This window comes from Camelus bactrianus, chromosome 9 (assembly GCF_048773025.1).
Source record: "Camelus bactrianus isolate YW-2024 breed Bactrian camel chromosome 9, ASM4877302v1, whole genome shotgun sequence".
Taxonomy (NCBI): Eukaryota; Metazoa; Chordata; class Mammalia; order Artiodactyla; family Camelidae; genus Camelus; species Camelus bactrianus.
In genome coordinates, this window is record NC_133547.1 from 58,375,451 (window position 1) to 58,391,051 (window position 15,601).

Here is a 15,601-nt window from a genome sequence, read left to right on the forward strand (position 1 = left end):
GCCACCTACTCCTCTGGTTATGACACACATGCTTTCCCAACTTATCAGTACTTCTCTGTGGTTTGATCCCTTAATGTCAGAAAGAGTTGGGATGGTTGTCTGAGTTTACTCTGCCTGAACTACAGGTCTAGAAAAATCACCAACCAGGAACTAAGTAAACACTGAGAGCTGTTTTGAAACTCCTGCCTGCTTTTAGGGAGAGTAACCAGTGTGGCACGGTTTTTCCTTGTAATATATTTCCTACTAACAGAGTAGTTCAAGCTCTCTCATCACAGAAATTCAATCTACACATATCAAAGGCATTTAATAGGAATCCATGGAAAGGGAACAGATGGCAGTTTAACTTTTCAGTCCCCAAATACCCCATACCTTAAAAATTCTCTTTTCATTTCATCAGTTCTTAAAACTCCGCGGGAATTTAAGAAAAACTCAGTGAAAGAAAACGAAAGGTTTTCAGATAAGATTGAAAACAGATAACTAACAAATAGACAAAATAGAGGAGAGTAGAAATGAGGAAATGGGAGGAAAAGAGTTAGCAAAGGAAAGTCTCCCAGTTTGGGATATCTTTGTGAAATTTCATTCAACAACTATCTATTAAGCCAGTCACAATATTTAGAACTCTGGGCTTACTTGATATAAATAACTTAAATAGAGCATTATGCAGATTCCAGAGACTAATACAGATTTTTAGAGAAATGAGGAAACTTTTGGTTATTTCAGTGTCTTAAATCTAAAAACTCTATTAGTCTACTTATCACTAACATTCTTGTCAAACTGTCACTACTGGGCTTCCTACCGTCAATATGTACCACTAAAGAAATGAGGATTGCTTGGGGTAAAGAGTTCTAGAAAAGGATACAGCAGACATGACCCACCCTTTTGGGACAGCAGCACCAAACCAGGAAATCACCTGTTTCACCAATCAGAACATCCTTTTAAAAAAAAAATTAGACACGCCTTTGCACCACATTATTATGTTAATGACTGGTAGCCAAAAAACTGTTTGCAACTACTAGGGTTGGCTCTTTCAACTTTGCCTGAAAATCAGGTCTCTGGGTGCATATCTTGATCTGGGAGAAATGGACTATCCTTGAATACACTTGGATAGTCCAAAAGTCTCTATCTTGGCAGTTTTAATGCCAGTTGAGTGACCTAAGCAACAAACCAGAAAACATTCTGCTAGTTAGCATTAAAATGGAATCACTGAGCGACCACAGGACTTCCTTCTTGGCCAAACCGAAAGCGAAGACAACCGTCATGAATCATATTAATATTCACAAAGCAAAGCCCTCTCTTGATTTAGATGGCTACAAATCAGTAGTGTTTTCCTATGTTTTACCCACTGGTGCAAGGTGTGTGTGAGAGTGTGTGTGCCTGTGTGTGTGGTGTTCAATAATTTTGATAATTCTTTATGTCCATCTGGGGAGAAAAATCAAAGTTGAGATCTAAGGTTTCCCTAGAAAGAATCTTAGCAATCATACACTTTATTTGTATTTTAACTTACTCATTTTAATGTTTCTAAGGTAACATTCTCATAAAAATTCCAAACAATAGCATAAATCCCTTCTGTTCCTTTTGGCCATCACCCGATTCCACCTTCCTTCCCTGAGATAACCAACTAGTTAACACTAGTTGTCACATAGCTTTCCACTCTTTTTCTGTACTAATACATAAATACATGCAACTATAACATTATATGTTTTTTACCATTAAACACGTGATCTCACACTGTACGTATTTGCTTTTTTTTTTTTTTTTTCACTTAAAATGTTTTGAGAGCTCTTCGATCTACATTTTACACCCATCCCTTCATCTGGTTCAAGCTCCTCATTTTGCAGAAATGGAAACCCAAGTCTAAAGTAGTAAAATGATTTTCCAAAGGCTGGAGAGCTAGAGCCCAGCCAGAAGTACTTTCAAAATCAAACAAAAATCAATTACTATGTATTGAACAAAATCTGCACAAACTGAAAAGGGAAAAACCCACTGTCTCCAACAGTTCATTTTTCTCAGTTTAGTTTTGTATGCAGGAAGTTTTAACATAGACAAAAGCACAAATTCAACTGGGGTTCATTTTTTCCACTTAATCAGATATTCATATTACTATAAAGTCGACTAGGTAATTGGCAATGAATGGTCAAGCCCTATTCTCACTAAACTAAGCTGCTTCACCATTGTACTAAACACCTTCCTCTCATTCCTCACAGGCTTTCAAGTCGCTAGCTTCACCTGCCCCTAGATTCTGGGTCCGCCCATTCTCATCCCCCTCTGAGCCATTTCTCAACTCTTAAAAAGCCCCCATCTCCACCCTGGGTCTCTAGAGGGAATCTCCTTACGCTCCGTGGCCGGGGTCGCCTCTGGGTTCCCCGAGGTTCCCAAGAGGAAGCTTCACAAGTGAGGCCCCGAAGTCCAGGAAAAGAGGGTCTCTGATGGCCACGCGTCAGGGCTCTGTTTGGGTACCCGCAGAATTTACTGGAGAGATTGCAGGGTCATTGTGGGGTCAGGGTGAGGGGCTGGGCCCAGCCCTATTCACGTGACCGGCCCCAGAGGGAGGAGTTCGTTTTCCCACCACAGGGGGCGCTGTGGGTGACCGGCGGGTAGCCAGCCCCTTCCCATCTTGGGTACTCCTGGGCGTAGCTATTCGGCCCCGGCCGTGACGTAATCTTCCCGCGCCGGGGGTGGTAAGCGCTTGACGCCATCTTCGGGCGCCCGGCTTGGGGGGCGCTGGGTGTGGGGCGGCTCCGGGGCCGGGGATGGCGGCGCCCGCGGTTGCGGCGGCTCCGGGACGAGCGGGAGGAGCCCGGAGAGCGACGTGAGATGGGCCGGTGAGTGTCGCCGGGATTGGGGGCCGCAGAGTCAGACTCACTGAAGCCAAGCAGGCCTGGGCTCCGAGCTCTGGAGGAAGTGGCCCCCCGGAGCCCGTTGCTCCGCTGAACGAGGGAGCGAAAGAGGCCGCGCCTAGACCCTCTATCTCTTCTCACCGGCTTGGCCCAGAGAGTGGCCTCAGGCTCCTTCGCCCCCGCGGCTGTGTCCTCGCGGGCCGGGGTGTCCAACTCCCCCGGGCGGGAAAGGGCCCCCAAACAAGGAAGCATCGCCTGCGGGGCCTCGCTCATGCCCCTCTGCTTGAAAGATCGACCTCCTACTCTCTAAACGAGGAATTCCCAATTTCGGGCCCTACTCCTGTTGGGGCAAGGATTGCGGGATCACGGAAAGCCATTATCCCTAGTCTCTTTCTGGCGGGCGCACCTCTCGCCCTCAGCGCATTCGGGACTCCAGCTGGGTTCAACCTCTTGATCCCGGGCTCTGATGGCAGCGCTAGCAGCTCTCCGGAATTGTAACCGTTCTCTGTTAGCTCTGTTGGGGTCACAAACTGCTTCTTCTCCTGGAGAAATCCTCATTGAGCTCCTCCAGAGGCCGAGGTTAAGATTTCCGAAATGTGTTTTGCGTTGTAGGAACCTAGTGCACAGGTTTGGCTCTTTGTTGTCATTCCCGCAGACCTTTTGCCTCTTTCAGTCCTTTTATTATCCTGTGATTGGCTAACCTCTCAGTGACCTAGACTCAGTTTTTCTTTAATGTTTTAGCTGCAAGGAGCAAGGATCATTCTGGGATTGAAAATGTGACCCCAGTTACTGTTGGGAGTGAGGGAGAAAGCTAACTGCTTTTCAGTTACTGGAACTGCTGGCAAAGAAGGGATGCACAACTTGTGCCCACTCTGTAAATCTGTGTTTATGGGACCAAGAATTTGGTTTTCCACCTTGTTTTTCTGTCTTGTCACTTTTTTTGTACATTCACACCTTGCTGATCTTGAGAGAAACAATCTTTTCATTTGGTTTGAGGCTTGCAGTGTTCTAGAGGACTGATACACCACAGTGGGTAGTTTCTCCCAGCATTGGTCAGTGCAACTTTTTGTTTTCAGAGGTTAAGGCTCTGTTCTGTGCCAAATGTTTCTGGTGTGTGTAGATTCCGATATTGACAGTTTAGCATGAGTTTTGTTTTTCCATTGGTAGCTTTGTAAGGACAAAGTAGTGCTTTCAGTTCTGTCACACCTGATTTAGCACATGATACAGAGCTGCCACTTAGAAGATTTTACACACACACACACAAACAGGAGCCTGTTTTTGTTGTTGTTGTTTTTTCCCCTGGAAGTCTGTTAATAAGGCTTCCCCTTGAGTGACTCCCCTTGACCTCTTTTTCTGCCCCAGAAACAAATAATCGTTTTTTTTCCTCTAGTGCTGCTTTTCTCATTTAAATAACCTCCACATCTGTGTTTTAATCAGTCCTGAATAAAAGTGAAATCTGTAAGGTTGATTTTTCGTGCTTCTCTGTTCACCTGGGGACAGTGTTGAGTCTTCATTTTTATTTGTGCATTTACCTGAAATTGGGATTGGAAGTAAATTTATTAGTCTTTGGGGAATAGGTACAGGTAGAGAATGAAGAATGCGATGTAAGGAAAACAATGAAGTTTGACACATAAAAAATTTTTCCAGACACAACATTGTAAACTGACTATATTTCAATAAAAATATATTTTAAAAAAATTTTTTTCCTGAGATGTATTCCTACAAATTAGAGCTTAAGATAGGGTTTTTTCTCTGTTCAGCTGCCTGGGTACCCTGGATAAATGTGCTGTTATTTCTGGAGAACAGCATGAGGGGGGGACTCCTGGACTTCAATGTCTTTGTGGTTTTGGAATTACCTTTTTTGATTATCCTGGGGAAGGTCAGAAGCTAGGCTTCTGCTTACTGTATTCCTATTCCTTCTAGGCTCCCAAACCAGTGGGGAGGACACTGCTTCTTAATACAGCTGCTCAGAATCACCACCGGAAGCTCAGGTAATAAAGGCATTTTGGATACCTTGTTTCAGAGAAATATCTGAAATTCAACCCTGGAAAAACAGAACAGAGTGTAATAGCATAGAAATCTCTTTTCAGATCCAAAGAACTGAAACCTGATTGGAAGAAATAGGTGACATATTTCATATTCACTGAAGTGTTCAGACCAAAAAGATACTTTATGACAATGGATAAAAGCAAATGGATGAAAGGTGACAGTGAAGGAAAGGGGACAGAGAACTTTCTTATGAATCATACAGACTAAGATGGCAGTAAACTGGTTTGTTTGGAGGAGTGGAATGAGAATTTTAAGAAGTAGTACCTAGAGCAGACCTACAATGGAAAAGGAGCCACTGGCAAAGAAAAACACAAAGGAGAAAAGAAAGGGAATGAGTGAAGAAGGCAAATTAAAGGTGATCAGTGAGAAAAAAAGAAGTCTTGCCGGACTAGCGAACACAAAGTTTATGTGAGGTCGGAAGAGTTTTGTTGCTCTTTGAGGAGGAGGAGAAACAAATAAATTGTAGAAAACACTAATACAGTCACTCTCTCCTAGTGCCCAAGTTTGAATGTAGTATTTCATGGGGCGAAGAAGATACTGATTTTCGTAATATGTTTAGGGAACAAGGTTTATAAAAACAAGACAAGCAGACCTCAGGACCTATTGACACCTTGGTCCTTGAGGTAGTGGTAATAGGAGGCAAAGGAGTTTAGCTAGGCCTGGGGTGGGGAGGATGTGGATAGGTGAGATCATAACCCAAATTAGGCTGGGGAAGAGAATCAAGGATGAGGTCATACGTTCAGGAAAGAAGATAACACAGTAGTCTGGTACAAAAGAAAAAACTTAGGAAAAGGAGCTAGCAGCAAAGACTATGTGTTCAAATCCCCCTTGGGGAGAAGGCTTAGAATAGTTAAGCTTCCCATCACTGGCACAACTAATCATGAAACTGTTGGTCTTTTGGGGGTTGTGGAATCCACAGGTTATTTATGAATTGTTGAGTGCTTGTCCTTGTAGCTCTTTGTGGTTTCCGTGATTCTTTCTTTCATGTCCTAGGCTGGATAAGTGAGAGGGTAGCATCCTTGTCTGCCCCTTTCTCATTCCTCTTTTTGCCCCAGCATTCCCATTTGTTACATCTTCCTCCAGGGGCACAGTTCCTTACTCTTTCCTTTGACTTGGTTTATCCCTAGGTTACTTTTCTTTGCCTCTGATTTGTTCCCTAGCAGATGTGGGCGCCCCAGCCAGCAGCAGAGAGGGGTGCAGGGGAGCCACAAAGAAGCCCCTTCTGATGCCCCAAGGAGCAAGCCAACCCCTTCCAGGAGGCTCCAGGAACACCACAAAGCAATATGAAACCTGTTCATGAGAGGAGTCAGGAATGCCTTCCACCAAAGAAACGAGACCTCCCCGTGACCAGCGAGGATATGGGGAGAACTACCAGCTGCTCAACTAACCACACACCCTCCAGTGATGCCTCTGAATGGTCCCGCGGGGTTGTGGTGGCCGGGCAGAGCCAGTCAGGAGCCAGAGTCAGCCTGGGGGGTGATGGAGCTGAGGCCATCACTGGTCTGACAGTGGACCAGTATGGCATGTTGTATAAGGTGGCTGTGCCACCTGCCACCTTCTCCCCAACTGGCCTCCCATCTGTGGTGAACATGAGCCCCTTGGCCCCCACATTTAATGTAGCGTCTTCACTGATTCAACATCCAGGAATCCACTATCCCCCAATCCACTATGCTCAGCTTCCGTCCACTTCTCTGCAGTTTATTGGGTCTCCTTATAGCCTTCCCTATGCTGTGCCACCTAATTTCCTACCGAGTCCCCTCCTTTCTCCTTCTGCCAACCTCGCCACCTCTCACCTTCCACACTTTGTGCCATATGCCTCGCTCCTGGCAGAAGGAGCCACTCCTCCCCCCCAGGCTTCCTCCCCGGCGCATTCATTCAACAAAGCCCCCTCTGCCACTTCCCCACCTGGGCAGTTGCCGCATCACTCGAGTACTCAGCCACTGGACCTTGCTCCAGGCCGGATGCCCATATATTATCAGATGTCCAGGCTTCCTGCTGGGTACACCTTGCATGAAACCCCAACAGCAGGTGCCAGCCCAGTTCTTACTCCTCAGGAGGGCCAGTCTGCTCTGGAGGCAGCTTCTGCCAATGGACAGAGACAGCGAGAGCGAAATTTAGTAAGACGGGAAAGTGAAGCCCTTGACTCCTCCAACAGCAAGGGTGAAGGCCAGGGACTGGTGCCAGTGGTAGAATGTGTGGTGGATGGACAGTTATTTTCAGGTTCTCAGTCTGCACGGGTGGAGGTGGCAGTGCCAGCACATCGAGGGACCCCAGACACCGACCTCGAGGTCCAGCGGGTGGTTGGCGCTTTAGCTTCTCAGGACTATCATGTGGTGGCAGCTCAGAGAAAGGATGAGTCCAGCCCCCTCAACCTGTCCCATCATAACCCCGACCATCAGGGTGAAGGGCGAGGGTCAGCCAGGAACCCAGCAGAGATGGCCGAGAAAAATCAGGCCCGAGGGTTTTACCCTCAGTCCCATCAGGAACCCATGAAACATAGACCTTTACCCAAAGCAATGGTTGTAGCCAATGGCAACCTGGTGCCCACTGGAACTGACCCAGGCCTGCTGCCCATGGGCTCGGAGATCCTGGTGGCATCAAATTTGGACATGCAGGCCAGAACCACCTTCCCAGACAAGGAGTCAACGCCACCCCCCATTACCTCCTCCCACTTGCCCTCCCATTTCATGAAAGGCGCCATCATCCAGCTGGCTACAGGGGAGCTGAAGCGGGTGGAGGACCTCCAGACCCAGGATTTTGTGCGCAGTGCCGAAGTGAGCGGGGGGCTGAAGATTGACTCTAGCACAGTCGTGGACATTCAGGAGAGCCAGTGGCCTGGATTTGTCATGCTGCATTTTGTGGTTGGTGAGCAGCAGAGCAAAGTGAGCATCGAGGTGCCCCCCGAGCACCCCTTCTTTGTATATGGCCAGGGTTGGTCCTCCTGCAGCCCTGGACGGACTGCACAGCTCTTCTCTCTGCCCTGCCATCGGCTACAGGTGGGAGATGTCTGCATCTCTATCAGTTTACAGAGCTTGAACAGTAACTCAGTTTCTCAGGCCAGCTGTGCTCCCCCAGGCCAGCTGGGTCTTCCCCAAGAAAGGCCTGAGAGGACAGTCTTGGGACCCCGAGAGCAATGTGACAGTGATGGGAAAAGCCAACCGTCAGGAGAGGGCTCCCGAATGGTAGAGCCCTCACAGCCGGAGCCTGGTGCTCAGGCCTGCTGGCCAGCCCCGAGCTTCCAAAGATACAGCATGCAAGGGGAGGAGGCACGGGCTGCGCTGCTCCGTCCCTCTTTCATTTCACAGGAGGTAAAGCTGTCCATCGAAGGGCGTTCCAATGCGGGAAAATGAACCTCTCCCAGACCCAGACTGGGGTTTACCCCAGAGCTGGGCCTCACCGTGAGCAGGCAGAGGATTTGCACATGCCGAGCAGGGAATGGCTCTCTTGGCAGTGAGGCTGGGGGGAAGAGGAGGCACGAAGGCAGCCTCCCAAGGCAGGGTCTGTTGCCCATTACCCCATGGCATCCTTTCAGGACAGCCCCAAAGGATGCTGTGACGGGCAGCAGCAGGCCTGGGCCAAGGAAGGAAGAGGTTGCATGCAGGATAAGAAACATTCCAAATATCTGGGCCTCCCTGTTCTTTCCTCCCCATCCCCAGCTCCTGCAAGGGGAGAGTCAGGCTTTGGGAGCAGGTGGCAGAGGGAGGGAGCAAAGAAAGAGCCAAAAATGATGATCCACAGCTTATAGTAGCAGTTCAACTGTCTGAAGTTTTTTCTTTCCTTTTTGTGATGGGAGGGCAGGAGGCCCCGTGGTTGGAAATAAGAGGGTTCCCACCCAGAACTCTTCTTTTGAGAGCTGTGCACTTTAAAGGGTGATTTTGTTACAGATGTCTGTGGCTGGGTTTGTGGGGGACTCTGCTTCATCCTCTGCTTCAGCCCTTTCCTGTCTCTCCCTACCGTTCCTCCCACAAGGCTTCTAGCACCAGAATAGAGCAGCCCCTCCAGGGTTCAGAGTGAAGTATTGCCTTGGCAGGGGCCCAGTTGGGGAACTATGGAAGAAAAATCCGATGGCTCTAGGCAGGGCTTCTGCAAAGGTAGCTGACCTAACAAAGCTCCTCCTACTCAGCATGCCAGACCCATGTTGAAATTATATGAATCTCTAGTTGGTAATGGTGACTTTTGAAAGAACCAGTGGACCCTTTTCCCCAGGTCCCTACAGCCCCTCCTCTGTCTTGTCTATGTTGTGCCTAAGTGCCTGCGCTGCCCCCACCCTTCTGCTGCCCTAACCTCTCTGCATGGTGTCTTGACCTGGGCCTAATTTGTAGCTGTGCTGCCTCTCCCCTTCTGCAAAGCTAGTTTTGTCCACTCTGACCAAGACCTATAGTTTTTGGTGTGTAGGGGGCTCTCTGGTCTCCCTTTCAGTTATATTCTCTATTTGTAAAAACTCAGAATCATGTCCCCTCCTCTTCTGCAGCTGAACTGCTTGGTGGAGCAAGAAGGGAGCTATACCCTGAGTCAGGGCAAGTCCAGCTGAATGGGCAGTGCCCATCCTTCATTTTTACACAGTCCCTTTCCCAGCATTCCGGCTTCTCTAAGCTGTCCCCTCCCACAGCCAGCTCTGAGGTTCTGGGATAGTCTTGATAATGTTTCAATACCTGAAAAGTCTAGATTCATTGCATGGTGGAGTATTTCTCTATAAAGAGTATTTTCAATCTTAGTTGCATTTGCCCCCCTGTGTCTTAAGCCCACTTCTTCACAGCTTTTAGCGTCAGCTGGGACTGTGGGATTCCACTGGGTATTGAGAATGAGGCTCCCCCATCAGCTTTCAGGTGGGTGGGTGGGTTTTTTGTTTGTTTTTCGGGGGTCTTTAGACTCTTGAAGCAACTCAGGGTATTGTCCACTCAGCTCTCTGGTGAGGCTTCTCCCAGGGTATAACCCTGGCATTTCCTTTCGAGATGGACTGGCCAAGGCCTGTCATCACGAGTCCCAAACCTCTGAGATCTGATCTCTTCTCTGTCAAAGACTCTGCAAGTCTTGTGACCTCTCGCTCTTTCACTTCCTCCCCAGCTGCCAAATGGGGATAAATAATCTTACCTACCTCCTGGGGGGAGGGGAAGTTCTGAGAATGGAGTCATTCTTAGTGTTCAGGTGCTAAAGGTTGTTCTCCTGGGGGAACAAAATGACTGAGAATGGCTTGTTTGCTACAAGCCCTGCACTCCACTGTTCAATTCCTTGAGAACAGTTACCTGTCAGCGTTGAAAGGCCTGTCCAAAGGAAGCTGCTGACCTGACCACCAGTACTTAAGTCTCTGGTTCACCTCAGAACCAGACAGCAGCCCTGTCTGGTGAACACTCAACCGTGTATGCATTTGGGATCATGTCCTCTCCCTTCTCTGTCCCCATTCTCTCTGAATGCTGCTTTCTCTGGCTTATTTCCTACAGTGGGGGCCTGTGGGGCTGAGTCTTGAGGAATCCTCTCAGATGATGGCCCTGGGAGAAAGCCTCATTTCTGGCTTTTCCGTAAACAACTCATTCCTAGTTTCTCCTACATGGGTTTCTCAGAAATCCTTCCTCATTAGGAAGGCTCATCAACTAAATTTGGTGACAGGCACACAGTAGGCACTCAAGAAATACCCACCGAGGATACTAACTGAGCTTCCTCCTTATGGGAGCAAACCTATATCTAACCAGATACAGGCCAAGTAGTTTAAATCAAATAACCCTCCACTTCCCAGCCTGGTAAGTCCCACTTAATCCTGAAAAGAGAAAATCTTGTGCACCTTGGTAAATTGGGCCCTGAACTTCCTGCTGCTGTTCCTCTTCTGTCTCTTGCTGGTGAAGCAATTCCAGAAGCTCCCCTAATACTGTGCCATGCATATGTATTATGTTAATACTTGATTTTGCTGAGCTGCAGGGGTGTCTGGTAAAGTATGGTCTCCTAGGGAAAGAAGCTCTGTGCTTGAAATCTTGGTCAGAGCTATGGCATTTCCCTTACCTTTTCCCTCTTGTTCAGTCTTTTCTTCCAGGCATAAGGAATGAGAGTATGTGTCCATTCTTCCTTACAAAGATTTCCTAAGTTTTATTATAAGAGACCTAAGCAGTTTTGAGAGGGTAAGCATTTGGTGAGAAGCATTTAGGGAATCGACAATTGAAGAAGGCCAATTCCAGTGGTAGGACAGTCCCGAGTTTAGGGATAGAAAGGAAGACTGCTGAGTCTGGCACTAAACAGAAATGACTGTACCAATTTGGGAGTAGGGGAACCATGTAAAGGACAGGTAATACATCCGAATCTTGGATTACCATTCCTATCAAGACTAGTGTGCACAAAGGAGGCGGGGGTGGCGTGGCGGTGGGAAAGGGGAAACTGGGGGTTCAGAGCTGGGCACTTGTACCCAAGGGGAGGGACCTCAGTGGATCTGGACTGACCCTTCTACACTCTTGGTCCCAGGTGGTCGGAACGCCAAGGGCTTTGGTCTGTGCTGCTTTGCCACTGCTGCTGTCTGTTCTCTGTCTTGCCTGCTGCCCTTTGTAGCTCCCTGTCTTTCTATGTCTTTGGCCATATAGATGAAATCCAGGCTTTCTGTCCATTCTTACATGTGCAAGTGTTACATTATAGCTAAGTAGTGTTGAGTAGGGATAGTATGAAATGCTGCTGGTGGGCTGGTGAATCCAAAGGGATATGGCTTCAGTGCTTGTTGGGAGCCCTTTGGCTCCAAATATCTGACTCTCTTGAGAGAGAGACAAGCAGGTCCTATTAGTGGGTGTTTTCTGTGTGTTAACTTCTTTCCTTTGTGATATTTTGTATCCTGATTTAAAAACTAAATGATGGGGAACCAGGTTAGGGCCTGTGTCAGCATCCCAGGGAAGTTCATATGGCTCCAGTTATATGGATTCTGGGGTTGGGAGAGGGTTTGAAGTTTGAAATAGCCCCTCAAGTAGGGTTTAACTTTATTTTCACCCCTGGGCATCATAGAGGATGCACAGGGTGGTGGTATGATTTAAACCTGTAACAAGCAGGCATGTTGAAGAGTTGAGTGATCACACTGGAGATAAAGGGTGAACATGGGTTGACTGGGAAAGGGCCTGGGTCCATTGGAGTAAAGATAACCTGATTGATTGAATTGGCCGTGGGAGATTAGGTCACAGTCTTAAAAACAAAGTAAATAGGGCAGAGGCCAAGTTTTAGGGAGACTTCATGGCCTCCTAGGGCTAAGTTTACTAAATCACACTGAAGCTACAATACTTTCCAGATGGGAAAAAGTGTACACTACAGTTGAAGAGCTGAACCATGCTAGGTTGGATGTTGACCAGGAACCTATTAGCCCTTTGCTGGGAAGCCTTCACCCTCCAGCTTCCTGGGATAGGGAAGGCCTCCCACATTATGCAATAATAAAATAAGCATCTGGGTCTTTGCAGCTGTCAGTGCTCTTTCAACTCTAGGATCCATCTTTGGGCCAGAAGCCTGATTTGGGCTTAGGATGACTCTGGCCCTTGAGATGCTAGAGTCGACTGCACTCTCTCCTTACCTGCAGACTATGCACAGTGCCTGGGGTGGAAGGAGGAGAGGTGGTGGTGTGGTTTGCCCTGCTGAGCCTCCCCAGCAGGAACAGTAGTAATAAATGCACTTTTCACACTAAGATTTCTTTATTAGTTCTCCTGTTAAGTCTAGATCCTTCCCTGGTAGGTTGCAAACTCAAAAATCTGTGTGATCCCCAAGCCATTCAACTGCAAATGCCCAGCAGTGAAGATGGTCTCAAATTGGGTTCCTGTCTGCAGTGTGTGTGGCAGCAGCCCATGTGCCTTTACCTGTTGTCAAACTTGCAAGCATTTATTTCTGTCTTTATGACTGTCATGGGGACTGAGGTTCTTGAGAGAGAGAGAGAGAGAGAGAGAGAGAGAATGGGCGCGAGCAAGCTGATGACAGTGGTTTTACACCCACTCCCCGGACAGGGAGTTTGCACGTAGTTGTGAGCTGTGAGTGGTTAGTGCATCGCTGGTGTTGCTGAAGGCAGGGTTCATCCCTCATTTGCTTGACAGTCACATTCAAGAGAAGCTTGTGTTGGGGAAGAGGCTGTACTCATGGCAAACTTGAAGTATTAAAAATAAAGCTGTCCCCTACAACCTTCCTAGTCACACACAGGATCCCTGTAGCCAAAACAGTATATGTTCCAGCTGCAGAGAGCAGATTGCTCTCAGCTTGCACAGCACCTTAGGGGAGGGAAGAATCTATGGATAGGGAATGGGGTGGAGAAAGGAGGTTGGGAATGTTGTCATCCAGGTGGCTTTAGGGTCCTGAGGAGTAGAGAAGGACGGCACTGGGGAGGTCTGATGGATGGATCTGATTTGTGTAGGAGTTCCCTGTAGATAAAATTATTGATCCCCCAACTACTATCCCCAGTATGTAATGGCTAAATTAATATGTAATCAACTGCATTGTATCTAAAGCCTTAGAACTAGTCAGGTGCTCCCCCCACCCAGTACCATTTCTTACCCTCTAATCCTACCTGATCTTTAACAAAGCATTAATAATTCTAAGGATAATCTCTATTTTGTTGTGCTTTTTTGTAACTGTTTTAAATAAATCAATTTGTACTGTATATTTGTACTTTTGTGAGATCCTTTTTGCTGTTTTACCATTTTAAGTCTCTGTACTTGGCTACACATACAGATTGTATTTTTTATTGTTAATGCTCTTCTTATGGATACCTGCATTTAACTTGTGGACTATGTAAACACAGTATATATCATTATCTATATATATCTATATATCTATCTATATAAACTACTAGCTTTTCCTTTTGGTGTTTGCGCCTTCTTCCTATCCCAGCCTCAGATGGTGGCCATTGGGTGGGGGATAGAAGCCCTGTGTGGCAGAGCTTGTAACAGAGAGCAGATGGTGCCCATCTTCGTGAGGTGGGCTGGGGGCAGATTGCACAAGCTAGTCCTGAAGCATGGTCTGCACATTGTTTGTGTGTATTTCAGAGGCCCAGGAGTCTTCCCAAAGACTTAGATACTATACTAGCACAGTCAGTCACAAGAACACGTAGACGTCCTTGCTGCTAGGTTTTCTCAAATTCTTTTCTCAGGAATACTGCCAGAAATTTCTGGAATAAGTAAGCTCCAATCGTACCTACTGCTTCTAACTTAGAAAGCTTACCACTAGTAAGAGGTGAAACACTCAGATACGTGATAGTGACCCATTTAATGAGCACTTGTTATGTGCCACAAACTATCCTAAGTGCATTATGAGCAATCATTTGTCCTTACAATTATTTCCATTTTATTGGTGGGGAAACCAAGAGGTTTAGGTAACTTGCCGAGAGTTTCACAGCTATTAATTGGGAGTACAGAATGTTAAATCCAGGCATCTAATTCCTGAATTTGTTAACTCATAGTTTGTTGTGGAAATTAAATGAGATAATCCACTGAAGTGCTCAGAACAACTTTTGACACATTGTACTCAGCGATTTTGAAGCATCCCAAGTAGGACTTCAGTATAGGGCTGTGAGAGAAAGCCATTTGGTATTAATTTTTTATTCAAATGTCCAGTACTTTGTAATAAGCTTATTAAAATTTTAGTGTTTTTCAAAACAAATATTTCAGTGTGCCTGATAGGAATTAACCCTCGTTTGGTGGAGAGCCAGTTAACATTCTTAAATAGCCTTGGACCTATGGAGGTCAGAGAGAAGTCCAAATTTCCATGTTATGATATTGGAAGAGGTCCACATTCCTGGCATAGTTATTTTTCTAGCTACAACTTAACTAGGGCACTTCCTTCTGGACCTCAAGATCTATAATTATCTAAACTGTATGCAACCTTTGGTGCAGGCTAAGGAAAGTTCTCTGCTTGTTCTGTACCATCACAGAGGCTTTTTAGAAATGACCTCAGCTCTTGTCTACTCCATGGTTTGGCAGCCATACAAACTGACAGAGTTGTCATTTTGCTCTGGCCTTGACCAGTGTTGACTTGGGCTCTCCTATCACCTTAGTTCTGTATTTTCCTCAATGGGTTTTGTTATCCTACCTTGGCTCTAGGGAATAAATGAAAAGACAGGTTACCTCTTCTCTCCTACATAAGTTCCTTGGTACTATGGACTTTAATATTGCAGCTGCTTCTATGACCATATTCCTAAATGCACCTGACTGCTGTCTGGGGTAGAATTTTATGTTTGGCAAACTGAATTCTGTTGGGAAAAGTAGCCAGCACTTAGTCCAAATACTGCATCTTCTTTAGCAAACACCAGAGATAAGCAAAGACATCTGCTTCTCAGTTTGGAGAAGGTAAATTAGGTTGAACTGGCTCTTGGGACAGTAGGTGATCTTCAGTAGGGTTGTAGGAATGGACCCTCGTAAAGTCAGCATTGGTCCTCTTTTTTTTTTTAAGGGTAAAGTGTATTTTTAAATTTTTATTCCTTTAATGAAGGCACTGGGCACTGAACCCAGGACCTCATGCACGCCAAGCACGCACTCTATCACTGAGCTATATCTCTGAAACTAAACTAAAAAAGAACTGAGTTCTTTTTTAATATCACAGTTGTGCTTCATCATATGTGAAGGCCCAAATGCGGGATCTCTGCTTGGTGAGCCTACACTGAGGAGCACCCGCCCTCGGAAAAGAACAATCCACCAGAAGTCCCCACCTGAAAACTTCCACCCAGGTCTCCCCCAATTCACTTTGTTTGCTAGAATGAAATCAAGAGGAAAGCAGGAAAGGGCCAG

General features: G+C 46.6%; 1 long non-coding RNA gene across 2 annotated transcripts; it reads left to right on the plus strand.

Moving 5' to 3' along the window:
- Positions 1–2,683: 2,683 nt before the first annotated feature.
- LOC105073472 (ataxin-1-like) lies at positions 2,684–13,677 on the plus strand. Of its 2 annotated transcripts, none has more exons than XR_006727000.2 (3): positions 2,684–2,822; positions 4,761–4,828; positions 6,047–13,677. It is a non-coding gene; the product is annotated as an ataxin-1-like (long non-coding RNA). The 2 variants fall into 2 exon arrangements; XR_012509249.1 differs by having other exon boundaries at positions 6,050–13,677.
- Positions 13,678–15,601: the final 1,924 nt, after the last annotated feature.